Source organism: Hyperoodon ampullatus (genome assembly GCF_949752795.1).
Source record: "Hyperoodon ampullatus genome assembly, chromosome: 4".
Lineage (NCBI taxonomy): Eukaryota > Metazoa > Chordata > Mammalia > Artiodactyla > Ziphiidae > Hyperoodon > Hyperoodon ampullatus.
Window position 1 is genome coordinate 45,887,922 of NC_136917.1, and position 23,230 is coordinate 45,911,151.

The window sequence follows — 23,230 nt, forward strand, 5'->3', positions numbered from 1 at the left end:
ATACTAGTTTCATAAAGGAATGGAAACTGTTTCCTCCTCTTCTGTATTCTAGAAGAGATTGTGTAGAATTGGTATTACTTCTTCATAAAGGAAATCAAAACTGTTTCCTCCTCTTCTGTATTCTAGAAGAGGTTTTATAGAATTGGTGTTACTTCTTTTTAATAATTTGATAGAATTTTTCAGTGAAACCATCTGGGCCTGGAGATTACTTTATTGGGAGTTTTAAAATTATAAACCTCATTTCCTTAATAGTTATAAGGCTATTCATAATATTTCATATTAAGTATATTATGGTAGCTTCCAGGAATTGGCCCATTTCATCTGTTTTCAAATTTATGTGTGTAGAAATTTTCATAATATTCCTTTATTATCTCTTTTATGTCTGCAGGGTTTGTAATAATAGTGCATGTCATTACTCATAATAATAATTTATGTCTTCTCCCTTCTTGTGCTTGTCAGTCTTGCTAGAGGTTTGTCAATTTTATTGATCTTTTCAAAGAGCCACCTGTTCATCTCATTGAGTTTTCTCTATTTTTGTTTCCATTTTTATCTATTTCTGTCCTTACATTTATTAATGTGAGAGTTTTTTTTTCTTTTCTAATGTATGTGTTTAGTGCTGTAAGTTTTCCTCACAGCAGTGTGTTAGCTGTGCCACATGAATTTTGATATGTTGTATGTTTGTTTGTTTATTTATTTGTTTGTTTATCTGTTTATTTATATATTTTTAAGTAGTTTAAGATTCACAGCAAAGTTAAGGAGAAGGTAGAGATTTCCCACATACTCCCTGCCACCATAAAGGCATAGATAGCCTTTGTCATTATCAACATCCCCACCACAGTAGTAAATTTATTCAAATTGATGAACCTTCATTAACATACCATAATCACCCAAAATCCATGGTTTGTATTACAGTTCACTCTAGGTGTTGCACATTCCATGGGTTTTGACAAATGTATAATGACATATATCCACCATTATAGTATCATATATAACATTTTTGCTGCCCTAAAAATCCTCTGTGCTTTACCTATTCATCCTTTCCTCCTCCTTAACCCCTGGCAGTCACTGATCCTTTTATTGTCTCCATGGTTTGTCTTTTTCCAGTATGTCATATAGTTGAAATTATTTTATAGTATGTAGCCTTTTCAGATTGGTTTCCTTCACTCAGTAATATGCTTTTTTTTTTTTTAAAGAAGATATTGGGGGTAGGAGTTTATTAATTAATTTATTTATTTTTGCTGTGTTGGGTCTTCATTTCTGTGCAAGGGCTTTCTCTAGTTGCGGCAAGCGGGGGCCACTCGTCATCATGGTGCGCGGGCCTCTCACCATCGCAGCCTCTCTTGTTGCGGAGCACAGGCTCCAGACGTACAGGCTCAGTAGTTGTGGCTCACGGGCCCAGCTGCTCCGTGGCATGTGGGATCCTCCCAGACCAGGGCTCAAACCCATGTCCCCTGCACTAGCAGGCAGCTTCTCAACCACTGTGCCACCAGGGAAGCCCCAATAATATGAATTTAAGATTCTTCCATGTCTTTTCAAGTTGTAATCATTTATTTCCTTTTGGTGCTAAACAGTATTCCATTGTCTGCATGTACTACAGTTTATTTATTCACGTACTGAAGGGTATCTTGGCTGCTCTCAAGTTCTGGCAGTTATGACTATAAAGCTGCTGTAAACATATGTGTATAGGTTTTTCTGTGGACACACGTTTTCAACACCTTTGGGTAAATACCAAGGGGTGTGATTACTGGATTGTAAGGTAAGAGCATGTTTAGTTGTGTAAGAAACCACAACACTGTCGTCCAAAGTGGCTATACCATTTGCATTCCTTCCATCAATGAATGAGAGTTCCTCTTGTTCCACATCCTCACCAGCATTTGATGTATTCAGTGTTTTGGATTTTGACCATTCTAATAATTGTTGTAATTTGCATTTTCCTGATGACATACATATGGTGTGGATTATCTCTTCGTATACTTATTTGTCATCTGTGTATCATCTTTGATATGTCATATTTTTATTTTCACTCATTTCAATACATTTTTAATTTCTTTTGAGACTTCCCCTTTGACCTGTGGATTATTTGGAATTATGTTGTTTAGTTTCCACGTTTGGAGATGCCTCTGTTATCTTTTTGTTATTGATTTATGGTTTGATTCCATTATAGTCAGAGAAAACACTGTAATTTCAATTCTTCCTGAGACTCGGATGGCAAGAATATTAAATCTTTTTTTTTTTTTTTTTTTTTTTGCGATACATGGGCCTCTCATTGCTGTGGCCTCTCCCGTTGCGGAGCACAGGCTCCGGACGCGCAGACTCAGCAGCCATGGCTCACGGGCCTAGCCGCTCTGCAGCATGTGGGATCTTCCCGGACCAGGGCGCGAACCCGTGTCCCCTGCATCGGCAGGCGGACTCTCAACCACTGTGCCACCAGGGAAGCCCTAAATCTTTTTTTTTAATAGACATACAAGTCTCTGAGGCTCTTTTTATTTTTTGCCTATTTTCTCTCTGTTCACATTGTTCTCTGTTCATAATGGGTAATTTCTATTTTTTTTTTCCAACTCACTGGTTCTTCCTACTTTTCCCTACATTTTCTTTTGAGCCTATTCATTGACTTTTTTCTTTTGGTCACTATATTTGAAGTTGTACACTTTCTGTTTGGTTCTTCTTTACACCTATTTCTTTGTTGAGACTTTACTCTTTATTTGTTTCAAACAAATTCTTAATTACTTGGTGATGCATTTTTATGATGGTTGCTATAAAACCTTTGTCAGAAAAGCCTAGCCTCTCTTTCATCTCCATGTTGGCATCTATTAACTGTTTCTTTCAGTTTGAGGTCTTCCTGGTTCTTCGTATGTTGAGTGATTTTTAATTGAAACCTAGACATTTGGGATATTGTGTTGTGTCATTGTGGATCTTATTTATGTCTTATGTTTTAACTGGCATTTTCTGACATCATCTGGCAGTGGAAGTGTGGGAGGGTTCTACCCATTACGTTTCCCCCTTGGCCTCCATTTACACTTTAGGGTGAGGAGTTCCTCATTACTGGGCATTGTTGGGACTTACTGTTTCCCATTAGGCTTACACTGAGATCTCCCTGGAAGTATCAGTAAGATTCTTCCTTACTTCTCCTCTGTGGCCCCCACCAACACTAAGGTGGAGTAGTGGTGTGTGAAGACCTGATTCTGCATTAGGCCTCCTGTTATAACCTCCAGAGGGAAGGAGAGGTGATCCCCTTTTGTTTTCCTGCTGTAAACTTTGTTGTGTCTTTTGTTGTTGTTGTTGTGCCCATCAGCACTTGCCCGTTACTAGCTTCTACAGCACGCAGTCTGGGATATATGAGGCAAAAAGAAAACCAAGGTAACTCATTGTTCAGGGCACAGTTCCCTATCTAGGCTGCCACCTCCTCTTAACCTTTCTGAGTTTCTTATGTTTGTTTTATAAACAGTATAAGAAGTTTCCTTTGTAGTTAGCAGGAGAAATAGGGGAAAGTGTATCTATTCTGTCCTCCCACCATCAGAAGTCTGCTGTCCTTTTAATGACAAGTATGTTCTTAGAAGCATGCCTAATGTGAAATGGATTACAAATATAGACATTTTAATATGTATGTAAAACATGAGGAGGATTCAGAGAAATAAACAAAGGATCAGGGAAGAAAAAGGTGATCAAGTTTTCAGTGACTGGCAAGTAATCAAATGTAGCTGTGATGTAATGGGTGCATGGTAAGGCCAAAGGAGAGTGGCTAGAGACAAGGACCTTGAAGAATTTGGATTCCTTTTCCATGGGAAGTCATGGAAGCCTATTTCTCAGAGCAGAGCAAAGCTCAAGGGCACTTTCAAAGTAACGCCCCACCCCCTCCCTGCCAGTAACATCCTCATGTGAGCTCATGAACTAGAGACAGGTAGAGATTTCCTGGAGGTGGAGGTGGGGGCAGAGATACCATACTTAATGGATTACGTAGGTCATTGAATCACTTAGCGTGGCAATTGGAATATAGTTGTTCATGGTCAAAAAGGAGACTGGTTTGTGTATTGAACACAAAATGCCAACTGTGATTTACACAAAAGCTAGTCACACCATCCTGCTGATTACCACATATACCTGTAATCTCTACAGTTTATTTCATAATGATAAATTATGCAATTAGGCTTCTGTCAGTATAGATATAACACTACAGAAAAACTGATTACGGTTTTGTATTCCCTTGGTGCCTTTGTTGAATCAATTATGCCGTATTTTCAATATGACAAACTGCTGGAGAGATTGCACGTGATTTTTTTTCTTCCTCATTTTTGTATTGTAATTCAACAATAATTATAACTCCAGGCAAGACTTACTGTTACTGAGAGTAAGAAACTTTTTTTTTCAAGTTTGCTTTTACTCTCCTGTCCTTTAGGACTGTGTGTTCTCAGTTACCTCCTGCTGGCTTGGAGCAAATGTGTGGACATTTTGTTTTGGAGAAAGGCCGTGGGTGGAGTCAAAGAACTTCGGACTGAGGTATGTCTTCTAAATCTTAAATGCATTTTTATAACTATTTAATTTTTTCCAGTGAATCATTTTTAAGTGAAATCTCATTTGAACCTCAGTGCAGAAAAGAAGTAGGTAAGGAAGTGCTCTGGCTCAAGGAGGAGAGGTGTGCCTGCCTTTGACACCTTCTTCTTCTATTAAGATAACCCCAGAGATACGTCTTGAGAAATTTAGGCATGGTTTGAAACATTAGAGTTTTATGTGACTTGGTTTCATTCTTTGATTTTAGCAATGGGAAAGTCCATTCATTCATTTATTCCACAAATATTTACTGAGTACCCACAGCATCAAGCACAGTGCTTAGAATTGAGAATATAATAGTGAACAAAATATAGAATGAGGCTCACAAAGACTATTGATCCTTAGTCTGCAACCCTCTCTAGGACACTATGTTCCCTTTAGTACCCATACAAGTATCAGGCTGCCCTTTTCTTCTCACATTCAGGTGGGCAGTAACCTCATGTTCTCTGCCTTCTATTAAGTCCCCCAAATAAAATATATGCTTCACACTCCTTCTAAGTATACTTAATTGTCCCATAATAGTACTGAAAACAGGAAGGAGCTTCTAGCAGAGCACAAGTAGAGTCATGTTTGTAAAAGCCAAGATTGTCTTCCTTATATAATTGTAGTGGTATGCCTTTCCTTTCTGAGACCAATGTTGATGAAGTTTCTGCTACCTCTAGACAGTTCTTTTTCTAGATGTTTTCTTCCTTTGAAGAAAGGCAAAATTCTCTAACCCACAAACTGTAGTTCTTGTCTCATTTATCTAGTTTGGGGAGGCAATAAAACTAGGCTTGCCAGATTTAGCGAACAATATAGAATATCCAGTTAATTTTTTTTAATTGACGTATAATTGACATATAACATTATATTAGTTTTAGGTGGACAACATAATGATTCAATATTTGTATACATTGCAAAATGATCACCACAATAATTCTAGTTAATATTTGTCATCGTACATAGTTATAAATGTTTTTTCTCGTGGTAAGAATCTGTAAGATCTACTCTCTTAGCAGCTTTCAGTTGTGCAATACAGTATTATTAGTCACCATGCTTTACATCACATCCCCATGACTTGTGTATTTTATGACTGGTTAAACTTTAAATTTGAATTACAGATAAACAACAAATACTTTTTAATGTAAGCATATGCCAAATATTGCATGGCACATGCTTATACTAAAAAAATTTTTTTAAATACTATTTTACTATAAATGTGATCCCAAATATTGCATGGGTTATACTTATACTAAAATGTTGTTTGTTGTTAATCTGAAATTTAGACTTAACTGAATGCCATGTATGTATTTTCTCTCTCTCCATATATATATGTGCCTGTGTATCTGGATATATCGTGTGTGTGTGTGTGTGTGTGTGTGTGTTCTGTCCCACAGAACCATCCTGCTATAAGTACAGAGGGGAAAAATGGACAGACTGCTCATAGCATTTCAGGATTGTTGATGGAGCGGGTGGGGGGAACAGAGCTATGGAAATGCAAGCTATTATTATGCACTTAGGTTTCCTGGCCCACTGGGGGGGGGGAATCTGTATTTAATTTAAGAGTTATTTGCATTGCTTATAGGACAGCACAGATATATTTTCAGTCTGTCAAATCCTTTTCAAGTGCTATAGGTTCTGTACAGCTTACATGAATTTTGCCAGCCATGTTGAGAAAGCCAAGACATATGTTTCTGATTCATTTACATTGAACCAATCAAATTAATCTTTTTTTTCTTTCCCAACTCATAGATGCTTGCAAGGATTTCAGTAAACATTTTATTTTAATGTTCTGGAGTTAGCTGTTATTAAGTGAGATACTGGTGATAATTCCTCCACCTCCTTTTCTATAGTTTAATTACTGATCAAGCAGAAGGTGGAATTATAAAGCAGCAGCCCTCTGTGCTGGATTGTCTGCATCTGGAAAATTGAATAAATGTTAACAACATCAGTCTTTTGGAAAAGAAGAATTTCAAAGAACACTAGCAATCAAGTTCATATCTGAAACTGCTAGGAGTAAGATATCCAACACATTCAGCTCCCTAATAACTAACACTGATTTATAGCAAAGATAACTGAAGCTTTTGCTGTTTAGTTTTGTGCCAATAGAAAAAACAGAGATTCAATTCATCTGAGGTATAAGTGTGGTAAGGAGCACTCCATCTGTCCATTTGTTGATTTTAAATGACCACAAACACCAAAAGAGAAAATGAATCTCATTTCATCGTGGTAGATTCAAACCAAGGTTATAAAAGCCCCAGAATAATGACTAGTAAATTCTGTGAAAAGATTTTGTTACTGCTTGACAATGACCTGCGAGACACCACCAGAATTACTTTTGTTTTTTCGAAAATATCAAAACAACAATGACTGAATAGAAAAATTTCATGCAATTCACATGGATGAATATTCCCAGAATATGATATACAGTTGACCAAAAAATCCAACCTTGAAGATAGACCATCTCATTTACCCACTTAATCTCAACAGTTTTTATATCTTATAACCTACATTCACAAATGGCTGACAGAGGCTAGGACTTTGTGGCTGAGTTCAAGATTGCTGTCCATTCATGAGTAAATGATTATTCTGTGGTTGTATTTAGGGTCTCAAAGGATGACTGAGGCTATAGGATTAATGCCATACCTAATTTACTTTAGTGATACGGTATCAGGGATCTTAAGGGAGTGAAGGTGAAAGTAGGTAGGCTGTGCTTTATGATAGCTGATCTTTCGTTTACTGAGTCCTCAAAGGCTGTTATCTGTCCATTTCTCCAAGTAATTACTCTATCCTGTATTTTAATTACTTAGGCACATCGCTTTTACCCACTAGACTGTGAGCTGAATCAGGGCAATATCTCTCCACAGTATCTGATTCAACTTTGTTTCCTTTTAATCCTCAGTGCAATGCTTTTACTAATTAAATTCTCAGTAAATATTATCCTTAATCCATGTTTAAGGATTGGGGATCTTTCTATGGGCATGGATAAAAAGCAGGGTTGGCTGGCTTTGCGTGGTCGGTTTATAGTCAGGCCTATCAGGCCCATCTATAGCTGGAGTTAATAAATCTATTAAGGTTTTTAATATGAAAATCTCTTCAGGCTACAGAGATTATCATACACACCACCCCAATCTTTACCCAACTATATGTCATCCAAAAGACAGAGTGCTGGGTTTGGAATCAGAAAGCCTGAGCATTTGCCTTATCTCCACTATGTGCTATAAGTACTATCTGTGAAAAGTTAGGGAAATTCCTAAACTTCTGGAATTTACCTCTTTTGTGGATAATGGCACTCACTTACCCTGTTTCCTCTGAGAGGTTTTGCAAAGCTACAACCGAGAGGATCTTGTACTTCTCAGAATCTGTCCTGTAGAGAAACTTTTAGGAATGTGCAAAGATAAAATGATGAGGAAGTTTACTGCAACACCATTAGTAATGGGAAAAAGTCAGAAGCAGCTCAAATGCCCATAAATTGAAGTATCACTAAATATGTGCTACCCCATCCATGTTAAAGACTGTGCAATTATTAACGATGCAGATCTAGATATTGATAAGAATCTCCATGATGCATTTTTTAATTTAAAAAAATTTTAAAAATCTGTTGTAGCCTGTAGTCTTATTTTAATAAAAGAAAATAGAGATAAAATGATCATGAGTAGATAACTGTTTAGATTGAGAACTGTAGGACACACACCAGGTGTGGTTGGCTTTGGAGTGGAGGAGTAATGAAATGGATAAAAAGAATAGATGATATTGATGGAGCTCTTATACATACCAGGCACTATTCTAAATTGTACATTCGTAAGGCAATCTCTATCACACCTCTGTTACAAAGATACTACTATTATTTCCATTATACAGATGAGAAAACTGAGGTACAGAGAATTGAAATAACATGTTTGGACTTAGAACAGAAAATTGTCTAAGATACTACTATTATTTCCATTATACAGATGAGAAAACTGAGGTACAGAGAATTGAAATAACATGTTTGGACTTAGAACAGAAAATTGTCTAAGAGGTGGAAACAGGATCTGAATTCATATAGTCTGAATTTATAGAGTCTCACCTCAGACACTACATCATATGGTGTGAGCTGGGCCTGTACTTCAGAAATATTTTCTTTCAATATTATATGTTTCTGTGTGGTTTGAATATTATCATCAAACACATATTACTTAATAATGCTAATATAATGCATTTGCAAAATGAGATCATATATGTGAAAGCATTTTGTTTTATAGCCTGTCACTTGCTGTACTTATATAAATTCAAAGCTCTAAGAGATGCTCATTATATTAAAAAAATTAAAAGTGGGTTCACACATCAATATCTCTTTACACAGTCTTTGCTAGGGTAAGGGAAGTTGAAAATAAGACAGTTACATCCCCAGTTTTACTGGCATTTTCTTCATAATGTGACTCGTGATTGCTTTGCAGATGGAGTCAGATTATCAAATTGTGCCTCCTTCTAAACCCACTCATGTCAATTGCACATCAGACAATAACTAGCAAGTGGTGTCAGCGCCCCATCGTCAGAGCTACTGTCGGCACAAAGCATCTGGGCCAAGAATAAGAATGACAAGTGTATACATTTCCAGCTTTGCAATCAACATGGAAATTAGTCAGCTTATAGATGCTGAGTGGTCTTATAGAGAGAGCCCCAGCTGCAGACAAAATGCCAAACCGAGGATGATAAACAGAGCAGAGGGATTCAGCAGCTTTTCTTTTCAGCTGCTTGAAGCGTGAAAGCCTTGGCAGTAGGGCGGGGCAGGCAGGAATTTCTGAATTATTTCAGAAATGGAGGGGATCTTCAAGGCATAGTGTTCTCCTTTGAGGATCTTGAGGCTCAGGAAGGGACTAATGGGAGGTCACACAGCAAAAGAGAAGAGGGAGGAGGTGAGGTGTGAGCCCAGCACATGGGTGCAGCCCTTGGCTTTTTTTGCATCATTGAATTCATACATCTGTTCGTTCATTCCTGTGTGGATCTATGTATTTGGGCACTTACTTATTAAACAGGTATCTATTGGATGCCAGTAGTCCATTCTCCTTATTGAAGCCAGAATCATCTTTTAAAATTCTCATTTCTCTTCTTCCCAAAGGCACTCCAGTAGCCTCACATTGCTCTTAGAATATAATCCCAATGCTTTACCAAGACCTATGAGGCCAAGTAGGATTTGGTCCTTGCTTGCCTCTGTCAACTCATCTTGTACTCTTCTCATCCCCCATCATCTCCATCACCACTGTAGGGGAGGAAAAATAATTCCCCCCTCCCCTTTTAGGTTCTTGGCTGAGACCCCACTTGTTATAAAGGACATTAACAAGAGAAAAACAAGTTTGATAACCTGTATACCTCCTGTATACATGGGAGATACCTAGAAAACCTGAAGTGGCCCAAGCCATCAGCTTAAATACCATCTCCAGCTAAAGACAATAGATGCTGGGGGAAGGGGAGGCAGTTGTGGGAGGCTTTCAGGAAAAGCACAGTGAACAAGAGTGTGGTGGGATGCAGATTTAAGTCTCTGTCTTCTCTGTTGATAAGAGATAAGAGTTTCTAGAGTTTAGTCTTTTCCTTCTTCCTGGTACATAGAGGGAGACATCCTTACAAATGGAGATTTTCCTTATAAATGTAAATTTCTCTTACAAAAGGGTAACTTCTGCCTGATTGTCAGAGCTTCTCCTATGTCTGCTGTTTGTTAAAAATAATCAGCCTAAAGTCCTCTTATGCCAAAAAGGTATATTTTGGGGTGACAAATTCTGCTTCCTTTCACCAACATCCAGTCACATGTCAGGTGTTCTGTCCTGAGGTAGCACTAAGCCCTACCAAGCCTCAGGTCTTTGTATTTGCAGTTTCCTCTGCCTAGAATGCTCTTGCTGGCTCGTACATGGCTGGCTCCTTCTCATATTTCAGCCTTAGAATAAAAAGTTAACTTCTCAGAGAAGTCTCCCTTTAGCGAGTTATCTAAATTACCCCTACTATGGTTCATCTTCTGGCACCTGCATTTTCCTCTTGGTGCTTCACTGTCATCTGTGTGTATCTTATTTTGTTGGTTGCTTGTTTGTTGCTTGTCTTGTCCATGGTCATAGTCCCAGTTGTGTCTGACCCATAGCAACCCTTAGAACATGTTTGTGGAGGGAGTGGATGGTCCACTAGAGCTGAGATGTTCTGTCCTAGGCATCAGGGCTGCAAAGGTGAATATAAGAGATCTCTGGCCTGTTGATAATCAAATGAAGACTGACAGAGAAGAAAGTACACAAACATTAGAACATTACCATTTGTTGATCTATATTTCAACCTTACTAGACCTAGAGCCCCCTTTAAAAAAAAATATTTGTAATGTTCTCCTTTCATATCCTCATATGAAGTTTATAGATAATATAACCAACTTTGATGGATACTTTTATAAAATCAAAGTAATGCTCTAAATAAAATATGAAAGGGAAATGAGAGAAAACCAGTTTATAATAAATCAATATTATTCAGTGCCTGGATACAATTATACTAGAACACATATCTACTTGTAATGAATGTGTTTGGATTTGAGGGAAGCAAGACAATATCTAAATGAGGATAATCAACACTTTTCTTACAGCTACTGTTTTGAAATTGGGACTTACACACACACAGACACACACATTTAGAATCATAATGACTGTCATAGCTACAAATGCAAACTGATCCAAGTGTGTCGTAGCAACAACCCAAATACTAGGAAGAGCAATGCTGTGGTTTAACAAAGTGATGAATGATTCCTGGTGAAGTTCTGAACAAAATAAAATATAATCTTCCCTTGACTTGACTGACTTTATAGTTACATTCCTAGAAAATGCATTTCTAAAAACCATGCTAAAAATATGATTTTTTTTATAGGTAAAATGGAGTTAGGTTCTAGGCTCAAGTGAATTAGAAACTGTTTTACTTCCTAAGAATCTGTCAGGATATTCAAGAGTTTCAGGGGAAAAGGACAATTTTTCTTAGTGTGGAGGATCATTGGCTTAAAGCATAATATTGTTGTGAAGAGTTCAGGCTTCAGAACCAGATGAGCATGGGTTTGAACCCTAGCTACACAACCTATAAACTATACCTTCTTGGGCCACCATCTGATCTTTCAGAGCCTCGATCTCTTCTCATTTAATGAGATTATGGAAATAATAATCCCCATTTCACCAGTTGTGAGGATAAAAGTAAATAATGAATAGAAAGCACTATGTAACTAGCACATAGCACATGCTCAGCAGATATTAGTTATTTTTATGAAACTTTCTCCACTAAGAAAAGACATGAGGTTACTTGCAGAAGATGTTAATGCAAAATGTTTATGATGATAAGTATTGTAATAGGGAGATTTTAGGAAACATTTCAACTTTGGGTTTTCAACTTTTGATCTTCCTCTGGATCTATCTGGATTAGGGAGGTCATTCAGAGGATTTTGATGTGGGGGAAAAGAAAAAACCCAGTCAAGTACCCATTAGAGTTGGTAGTTAAAACATTGTCGAAGCATTGGCTGTACTTATATGAAAACAGCTCAATTTGCCTACAGCAGAAAGTAGCTGTCTGGGAAGAAATGTAATATTCAAACAGCTTGTAATCAAAACAGCTACCCCACACCTGGGAAGAGCATCTTAATAATTGTTTGGAGTAAGACAAGGGTAGAAATCAAATGCTTTTCTTTGCAGCAGCAGTAATAACAGTAATGTTAAAACACTTTTTGTTTTGTTTTTCTATTTTTCTCCCATGTGATGACTCCTTTGTTTGATTGTCACTGAGCACGGGAAGTGGCAAGGTTTGAGAGTATAGCTTGTGTCCTCATCAAGGTAAAGAAATCAGGCATTTCAGAAAATAGCCTATACTTTTGAGTAAGATACTCTTCAGTGAATTATCCAGGCAGCCCTGGGATGAACCATCTGAATTATAGTTTCATGGGACCGGAGAAGAACTTAATGGCGATCTGGTCTCCCCACCGCCGCCTTTTGAAGTTTGAATACCTTCTAATGATTCCTTTCCAAGCTTTCAAGTGAATTCTTTTTTTTTTTTTTTTTTTTTTTTTTTTTTTGCGGTACGCGGGCCTCTCACTGTTGTGGCCTCTCCCGTTGCGGAGCACAGGCTCCGGACGCGCAGGCTCAGCGGCCATGGCTCACGGGCCCAGCCGCTCCGCGGCATATGGGATCCTCCCAGACCGGGGCACGAACCCGTATCCCCTGCATCGGCAGGCGGACTCTCAACCACTGCGCCACCAGGGAGGCCCTCAAGTGAATTCTTCATCACCTTTAGTGACATGGGACACATCTCCAAAGGAAGTGTGCTCTGACCTTGATTAGCATTTACTGTAAGAAATGTCTTCTTTACTTTACATGGAGCTGAGAGCCCATCATCTTTTCACATATATGAAAGCAGCAACTGGGGTCTACCTGAGTCTTCTGTTCTCTTGGCAAATGTTTCCATGTCCGAGGGACCTATAAGAAACAGTTATTCTAAGAACTCGGATATAGGAAAACTTGAGGCTTTAGTCCTAGAATAAATTACTCAACATTAACAACAAAAAAGAAAAAATTGAAATCCGCAGATGTTCAGAACTCAGTTGTGAGCCAGGCATGACTAAGACTTCTCTCCCACCTAGGTCTACATTTTTCTCTGACTTTTCAATTTAAGTTTCCACTGGACTCTGGGATGTGGGCTGTGGCATTCATGGAGGCATCCACATTAGATAGATGCATTCATCTATTTGTTTACCAAAGAAGTAGTTATTCCTGAGCACAGTCTGTCTCTCAAGCTTCTTCATTGTTCAGTAGGATTGAGGTGACTGACTATTGATGTCTGTCATGGGTAAAGTAGTGGAGAAGGCCTCCATCCTCAGTTTGGTGCAATGTGTTTGTGGGTTCTATTCCAGGCCTATCAGGAGTGCATAAATACATACCAAATGAGTACTAGAGATAGGAAATGCTGTTGGAAGAGAGAAGAAAGACGTCATTGTGTGATGGAAACACTTACTGAAAGAAACGTGCCTTGAATTTGGATGGATAGAAAGGAGGATAACATTCCAGGCAAGATGAGGAGCAGATGTAAAATAGAGAGAATGGAATAGCCATACTGTATTTGGGGACACAGATGAAGTCAATAGACACTTGTCCCAGAAAAATGGACAAGGAGAGGTTTAATAAATATAAGTGATGCCAAAGTAAAGTCAGGAAGTCCAGAAAGACTTCTGTGTAGTTCCAGTAACTGTGAGAACTAGCAACAGGACATAACAGGTGCTTCTCATTTTGGCAATGACTTTCAGCAAGAGAGACAAGCTTAGATCAGATTATTGGTCTAAACAATAAGCCAGTATATTCAAGTTCAAGTTCACATTTGTAAGTATAGAAAATAGTTTATTCTGCACAACGGAAATGAATATAATTTCATAATTGTTCTCACAATATCAATCTAAGAATACCCCTTAAAATAATTGTGCAGATAAATGAAAGCATATGGGAATTTTTTTTTTCCATATGGGAATTTTTGAAAAATCTGCTGTATAACATTGAGGTTTCATTGCAAGACAGAGTGCAAGTTTAGAGTATCCCAAGACCATGTATTCTCATTTGGGGCATTATTGACTCCAAGGGGGCAGAAGTTGATCCTTGGAAGGAGGAGCAAAAGATTTTACTCCTTATGCATAAATTGCAGATATATAGTATATAAATACATATACCATATATCTGTGACACTAAAATTTCGTGGGGCAGCAATTAGTTTAAAAAAATTTTAAAAACCTCCAAAATTAGTTTAAAAGACTCCTTAAAGGAGTAATGATGAACAAGAGGTTGACAAATAGTTCTCTAATGGAAGGTTGGTTGGTCAATCAGAAGAAGATCCAGGATTGCAAGTTTAGAAACCTTATTTTTGTTAGTAAAAGAGTGTAGACCCAGCTTTCAGGAGTATTTTCATCATTAATCAAGATCATAGAAACTCGTAAAGACTCCGGAATGCCTACAGGGTTCCTCATTGTAAATGGATAAAGTGTTACATAAGCTAGAATATCTATGTAGAACTTGTGTAGCATCACCACCTTTCTATACAGAAAGCTACATAAGAAACCAAAAACAATCAAAATTTCTCTTGGATAGCAGGAAACAGAAAAAGGAATTTACTTATTTCATTTCAAATGCATGATGGCATAATTTAGCAGACCTTTTCACAGATAATTCCCTCATTAGGAATAAACCTGCCCTGGGAACTGGGAGCTCCCAAGAGTGAGTCAGACCTAATTTCCCTGGATGGTTGCTGCTACTCTTTGCTACTGGGGCACCATTTTCTTATGTTTTTGTAGCTGACCTCTTCTGGTTAACACGTTACTTCTCTAAATTGATTGGCTTATAAAAAGGAACGAAATTGGGTCATTTGTAGAGATGCGGATGGACTTAGAGACTGTCATACAGAGTGAAGTAAGTCAGAAAGAGAAAAACAAATATCGTATATTAATGCATATATGTGGAATCTCGAAAAATGGTACAGATGAACCGGTTTGCAGGGCAGAAATAGAGACACAGATGTAGAGAACAAACGTATGGACACCAAAAGGGGGAAAGCGGGGTGGGACAGGGGGGTGGTGTGATGAATTGGGAGGTTGGGATTGACATATATACACTAATATGTATAAAATAGATAACTAATAAGAACCTGCTATATTAAAAATAAAATAAAATTCAAAATAAATAAATGAATAAATCGATTGTCTATTGTATCACATCTGGTTGCCAGTAAGGACTCTTTAAGGTGACTTTCCATATCTCTAATCTAATCAGTTTTCATTGTTGAACTCTGAGCAGGCATTAGTATTGATATTTATATCTTGGTTGGAACAGCTCCTCACACTGTTCCTATACAAATCTCTCTGTGGTGATATAACTTTAGAATTGCCTGAAGAATATGGTGAGGGGTCCTTTGTGTTCTCAACGTGTGATTTAGCCATTATAGACACCCACACCCACTGAGTCAGTATTTCTGAAGGTAGGCCTGAGGAATCTGTATTTATTTTTTAACTTCTTTATTGGAATATAATTGCTTTACAATGGTGTGTTAGTTTCTGCTTTATAACAAAATGAATCAGCTATACATATACATATATCCCCATATCTCGTCACTCTTTCATCTCCCTCCCACCCTCACTATCCCAACCCTCTAGGTGGTCACAAAGTACCAAGCTGATCTCCCTGTGTTATGCGGCTGCTTTGCACTAGCTATCTATTTTATATTTGGTAGTATGTATTAGTCCATGCCACTCTCTCACTTCATCCCACCTTACCTGTCCATCCACCCCTTGTCCTCAAGTCCATTCTTTACATCTGTGTCTTTATTCCTGTCCTACCCCTAGGTTCTTCAGAACCTTTTTTTTTTTTTATAGATTCCATATGTATATGTTAGCATACAGTATTTGTTTTTCTCTTTCTGACTTACTTCACTCTGTATGCCAGACTCTAGGTCCATCCACCTCACTACAAATAACTCAATTTCGTTTCTTTTTATGGCTGAGTAATATTCCATTGTGTATATGTGCCACATCTTCTTTATCTATTCATCTGTTGATAGACACTTAGGTTTTTTCCATATCCTGGCTATTGTAAATAGGTCTGCAATGAGCATTGTGGTACATGACTCCTTTTGAATTATGGTTTTCTCAGGGTATGTGCCCAGGAGTGGGATTGCTGGGTCACATGGTAGTTCTATTTTTAGATTTTTAAGGAACCTCCATACTGTTCTACATAGTGGCTGTATCAATTTACATTCCCAGCAACAGTGCAAGAGGGTTCCCTTCTCTCCACACCCTATCCAGCATTTATTCTTTGTAGATTTTTTGATGATGGCCATTCTGACTGGTATGAGACAATATCTCATTGTATAGTTTTGATGTGCATTTCTCTAATGATTAATGATGTTGAGCATTCTTTCATGTGTTTGTAGGCAATCTGTAGATCTTCTCTGGAGAGATGTTTATCTAGATCTTCTGCCCATTTTTGGATTGGGTAGTTTGTTTTTTTGATATTGAGCTGCATGAGCTGCTTATAAATTTTGGAGATTAATCCTTTGTCAATTGTTCCGTTTGCAAATATTTTCTCCCACTCTGAGGGTTGTCTTTTCGTCTTCTTTATGGTTTCCTTTGCTGTGCAAAAGCTTTTAAGTTTCATTAGGTCCCATTTGTTTATTTTTGTTTTTATTTCCATTTCTCTAGGAGGTGGGTCAAAAAGGATCTTGCTGTGATTTGTGTCATAGAGTGTTCTGCCTATGTTTTCCTCTAAGAGTTTTATAGTGTCTGCCCTTACATTTAGGTCTTTAATCCATTTAGAGTTTATTTTTGTGTATGGTGTTAGGGAATGTTCTAATTCTTTTATATGTAGCTATCGAGTTTTCCCAGAACCAATTATAGAAGAGGCTGTCTTTTCTCCATTGTATATCATTGCCTCCTTTGTCATAGTTTAGTTGACCATAGGTGCATGGGTTTATCTCTGGGCTTTCTATCCTGTTCCATTGATCTATATTTCTGTTTTTGTGCCAGTACCATACTGTCTTGATTACTGTAGCTTTGTAGTATAATCTGAAGTCAGGGAGCCTAATTCCTCCAGCTTCGTTTTTCTTTTTCAAGATTGCTTCAGCTATTCCAGGTCCTTTGTGTTTCCATACAAATTGTGGAAGTTTTTGCTCTAGCTCTGTGAAAAATGCCATTGGTAGTTTGATAGGAATTGCATTGAATCTGTAGATTGCTTTGGGTAGTAGAGTCATTTTCACAATGTTGATTCTTCCAATCCAAGAACATGGTATATCTCTCCATCTATTTGTATCATCTTTAATTTCTTTCATCAGTGTCTTATAATTTTCTGCATACAGGTCTTTTGTCTCCTTAGATAGGTTTCTTCCTAGGTATTTTATTCCTCTAGTTGCAGTGGTAAATGGGAGTGTTTTGTTAATTTCTCTTTCAGATTTTTCATCATTAGTGTCTAGGAATGCAGGAGATTTCTGTGCAGTAATTTTGTATCCTGCTACTTTACCAAATTCATTGATTAGCTCTAGTAGTTTTCTGGTAGCATCTTTAGGTTTCTCTATGTATAGAATCATGTCATCTGCAAACAGTGAAAGCTTTACTTCTTTCTGATTTGGATTCCTTTTATTTCTTTTCCTTCTCTGATTGCTGTGGCTAAAGCTTCCATACCTATGTTGAAACATGGTGGTGAGAGTGGGCAACCTTGTCTTGTTCCAGATCTTAGACGAAATGGTTTTAGTTTTTCACCATTGAGAAGGATGTTGGCTGTGATTTTGTCATATATGGCCTTTATTATGTTGAGATAAGTTCAGTCTATGCCTACTTTCTGGAGGGTTTTTATCCTAAATGGGTGTTGAATTTTGTCAAAACCTCCTTCCTGCATCTATTGAGATGATGATATCGTTTTTATCCTTCAGTTTGTTAATATGGTGTATCCCATTGATTGATTTGCGTATTTTGAAGAATCCTTGCATTCCTGGGATAAACCCCACTTGATCATGGTGCATGATCCTATTAATGTGCTTGTGGATTCTGTTTGCTTGTATTTTGTTGAGGAATTTTGCATCTATGTTCATCAGTGATACTGGCCTGTCATTTTGTGTGTGTGTGTGTGTGTAACATATTTGTATGGTTTTGGTATCAGGGTGATGGTGGCCTCCTAGAATGAGTTTTGGAGCATTCCTCCCTCTGGTATATTTTGGAAGAATTTGAGAAGGATAGATGTTAGCTGTTCTCTAAATGTTTGATAGAATTCACCTGTGAAGCCATCTGGTCCTGGGCTTTTGTTTGTTGGAAAATTTTTAGTCATAGTCTCAGTTTCAGTGCTTGTGATTGTTCTGTTTATATTTTGTATTTTTTCCTGATTCAGTCTCAGAAGGTTGTGCATTTCTAAGAATTTGTCTATTTCTTCCAGGTTGTCTATTTTATTGGCATATAGTTGCTTGTAGTAATCTCTCATGATCCTTTGCATTTCTGCAGTGTCAGTTGTTACTTCTCCTTTTTCATTTCTAATTTTATTGATTTCAGTCTTCTCCCTTTTTTCCTGAAGAGTCTGGCTAATGGTATATCAATTTTGTTTATCTTCTCAAAGAACCAGCTTTAGTTTTATTGATCTTTACTATTGTTTCCTTCATTTCTTTTTCATTTATTTCTGATCTGATCTTTATGATTTCTTTCCTTCTGCTAATTTTGGGGGTTTTTTGTTCTCTTTCTCTAATTGCTTTAGGTGTAAGGTTAGGTTGTTTATTTGAGATGTTCCTTGTTTCTTGAGGTAGGATTGTATTATTATATACTTCCCTCTTAGAACTGCTTTTGCTGCATCCCATAGGTTTTGGGTCATCGTTTTCATTGTCATTTGTTTCTAGGTATTTTTTGATTTCCTCTTTGATTTTTTTCAGTTATGTCTTGGTTTTTAAGTACTGTATTGTTTAGCATCTATGTGTTTTATTTTTTACAGATTTTTTCCTGTAATTGATATCTAGTCTCATAGTGTTGTGGATACTTGATACAATTTCAATTTTCTTAAATTTACCAAAGCTTGATTTGTGACCCAACATATGATCTGTCCTGGAGAATGTTCCATGAGCACTTGAGAAGAAAGTGTATTCTGTTGTTTTTGGATGGAATGTACTATAAATATCAATTAAGTCCATTTTGTTTAATGTATCATTTAAAGCTTTTGTTTCCTTATTTATTTTCATTTTGGATGATCTGTCCATTGTTGAAAGTCAGGTGTTAAAGTCCTCTAGTATGATTGTACTACTGTCAATTTGCCCTTTTATGGCTGTTAGCATTTGCCTTATGTATTCAGGTGCTCATATGTTGGGTGCATAAATATTTACAATTGTTATATCTTCTTCTTGGGTTGATCCCTTGATCATTATGTAGTGTCCTTGTCTCTTGTAATACTCTTTATTTTAAAGTCTATTTTGACTGATATGAGAATTGTTACTCCAGCTTTCTTTTGTTTTCCATTTGCATGGAATGTCTTTTTCCATCTTCTCACTTTCAGTCTGTATGTGTCCCTAGTTCTGAAGTGGGTCTCTTGTAGACAGCATGTATAAAGGTCTTGTTTCTGTATCTGTTCAGCCACTGTATGTCTCTTGGTTGGAGCTTTTAATCCATTTACATTTAAGGTAATTATCAATATGTATGTTCCTATTACCCTTTTCTTAATTGTTTTGTGTTTGTTATTATAGGTCTTTTCCTTCTCTTGTGTTTCCTGCCTAGAGAAGTTCCTTTAGCATTTGTTGTAAAGCTGGTTTGGTGGTGCTGAATTCTCTTAGCTTTTGCTTGTCTGTAAAGGTTTTAATTTCTCCATTGAATCTGAATGAGATCCTTGCTGTGTAGAGTAATCTTGGTTGTACGTTTTTCCCTTTCATCACTTTAATTTGTCCTGCCATTCCATTCTGGCTTGCAGAGTTTTTGCTGAAAGATCAGCTGTTAACCTTATGGGGATTCCCTTGTATGTTATTTGTTGTTTTTTCCTTGTTGCTTTTAATATGTTTTCTTTGTATTACATTTTTGATAGTTTGATTAATATGTGTCTTGGCGTGTTTCTCCTTGGATTTATCCTGTATGAGACTCTCTGTGCTTCCTGGACTTGATTGACTATTTCCTTTCCTATATTAGGGAATTTTTCAACTATAATCTCTTCAAATATTTTCTGAGTCCCTTTCATTTTCTCTTCTTCTTCTGGGACACCTATAATTCGAATGTTGGTGCATTTAATGTTGTTCCAGAGGTCTCTGAGACTGTCCTCAATTCTTTTCATTCTTTTTTCTTTATTCTGCTCTGCAGTAGTTATTTCTACTATTTTATCTTCCAAGTCTCTTATCCATTCTTCTGCCTTAGTTATTCTGTATTGATTCCTTCTAGAGAATTTTTAATTTCATTTATTGTGTTCATCATTGTTGATTTGCTCTTTAGTTCTTCTAGGTCCTTGTTAAACGTTTCTTGTATTTTCTCCATTCTATTTCCAAGATTTTGTTTTTTTGGTTTTTGGTTTTTTTGTGTGGTACGCGGGCCTCTCACTGTTGTGGCCTCTCCCGTTGTGGAGCACAGGCTCCGGATGTGCAGGCTCAGTGGCCATGGCTCATGGGCCCAACCAGTCCGTGGCATGTGGGATCTTCCCAGACTGGGGCACGAACCCGTGTCCCCTGCATCGGCAGGCGGACTCTCAACCACTGTGCCACCAGGGAAGCCCTATTTCCAAGATTTTGGATCATCTTTACTATCATTACTCTTAATTCTTTTTCAGGTAGACTTCTTATTTCCTCTTCATTTGTTTGGGCTAGTGGGTTTTTACCTTGCTCCTTCATCTGCTGTGTGTTTCTCTGTCTTCTCATTTGGCTTAACTTACTGTGTTTGGGGCCTTCTTTAAGCAGGCTGCCAGTTCGTAGTTCCTTTTGTTTTTGGTGTCTGCCCCCAGTGGCAGTCGGTTTTGTAGGCTTCCTGATGGAGGGGACTAGTGCCTGTGTTCTGGTGGATGAGGCTGGATCTTGTCTTTCTCTTGGGCAGTACTGTATCCAGTGGCATGTTTTGGGGTGTCTGTGACCTTTTTATGATTTTAGCCAGCCTCTCTGTTAATGGGTGGAGTTGTGTTCCTGTCTTGCTAGTTGTTTGGCATAGGGTGTCTAGCACTGTAGCTTGCTGGTCGTTGAGCGGAGCTGGGTTTTAGCATTGAGATGGAGATCTCTGGGAGAGCTTTTGCCGTTTTATATTACGTGGACCCGGGAGGTTTCTGGTGGACCCGTGTCCTGGACTCAGCTTTCCCACCTCAGAGGCACAGGCCTGTCACCCGGCTGGAGCTCCAAGACCCTGTCAGCCACACAGCTCAGAAGAAAAGGAAGAAAAAAAGAAAGAAAGAATGAATAAAATTAAAATAAAATAAAGCTATTAAAATAGAAAATAAAAAATAATTATTAAAAATAAAGAAAATCAAAAAGTAATAAAGAAAAAAGAATAATAAAAGAAGGAAAGAAGAGAGCAACCAAACCAAAAAACCAAACCCATTAATGATAACAAGTGCTAAAACTATATAAAAAACAAAAATCAGAGCGGACAGATAGAACCCTAGGACTAATGGTAAAAGCAAAGCTATAAGGCAACATCACACAAAGAATCACACAGATACACACTCACAAAAAGCGAAAGAGGAAAAATATATATATACTGTTGCTCCCAAAGTCCACCACCTGAATTTTGGGTTGATTCGTTGTGTATTCAGGTATTCCATAGATCCAGGGTACATCAAGTTGCTTGTGGAGATTTAATCTGCTGCTCCTGAGGCTGCTGGGAGAGATTTCCCTTTTTCTTCTTTGTTCGCACAGCTCCTGGTGTTCAGCTTCGGATTTGGCCCGGCCTCTGCGTGTAGGTCACCTGAGGGCATGTGTTCCCCGCCCAGACAGGACAGAGTTAAAGGAGCAGCTGATTTGGGGGCTCTGCTCACTCAGGCCGGGGGGATGGAGAGGGATGGAATGTGGGGCGAGCCTGCGGCGGCAGAGGCCAGCATGACGTTGCACCAGCCTGAGGCGCGCCGTGTGTTCTCCCGGGGAAGTTGTCCCTGGATCACGGGACCCTGGCAGTGGCGGGCTGCACAGGCTCCTGGGAGGGGAGGTGTGGACAGTGGTCTGTGCTCACACACAGGCTTCTTGGTGGCTGCAGCGGCAGGCTTAGCATTTCTTGCCCATCTCTGTGTTCTGCGCTGATAGCCACGGCTCACGCTGGTCTCTGAAGCTCATTTAGGCTGCGTTCTGAATTCCCTCTCCTCGTGCACCCCGAAACAATGGTCTCTTGCCTCTTAGGCAGTTCCAGACCTTCTCCTGGACATACTCCTGGCTAGCTGTGGTGCACTAGCCCCTTCAGGCTGTGTTCACACAGCCAACCCCAGTCCTCTCCCTGGTATCTGACCTCCAGAGCCCGACCCTCAGCTCCCAGCCCCCACCTGTCCCGGAAGTGAGCAGAGAAGCCTCTCGGGCTGGTGAGTGCTGGTCAGCACCGATCCTCTGTAAGGGAATCTCTCTGCTTTGCCCTCTGCACCCCTATTGCTGTGCTCTCCTCCATGGCTCTGAAACTTCCCTGCCACCAGCCCTGTCTCCGCCAGTGAAGGGTCTTCCTAGTGTGTGGAAACTTTTTCTCCTTCACAGCTCCCTCCCAGAGATGCAGGTCCCGTCCCTATTCTTTTGCCTCTGTTTTTTCTTTTTTCTTTTGCCCTACCCAGGTACGTGGGGAGTTTCTTGCCTTGTGGGAAGTCTGAGGTCTTCTGGCAGTGTTCAGTAGGTGTTCTGTAGGAGTTGTTCCACATGTAGTTGTATTTCTGATGTATTTGCAGGGAAGAAGGTGATCTCTATGTCTTACTCTTCCGCCATCTTGAAGGTCTCCCCACGGAATCTGCATTTTTAATAAGCACTCTGTATAATTCCAACATCTGCTGAAGCATGAGCAAAACTGTTTTCAGTACTCGGAGGCAAGATCTTCCTTTTGCAGGAAGGGTGATCAGACCTTCTTTCCTAGGACATTGTCAAACTAGTGACTCTAGTATGAGCTGACTTTCTGTATTTAATATAAATGCTTGGTTATGTCAATCTTAACCCTCAAGAAACACTGGTGAAGTTACAGAACAAAAGGTTTACTGTCACAAAATTTATCATCACCTTTCATCCCAAAGCATATAAATGTCCCTACATGAAT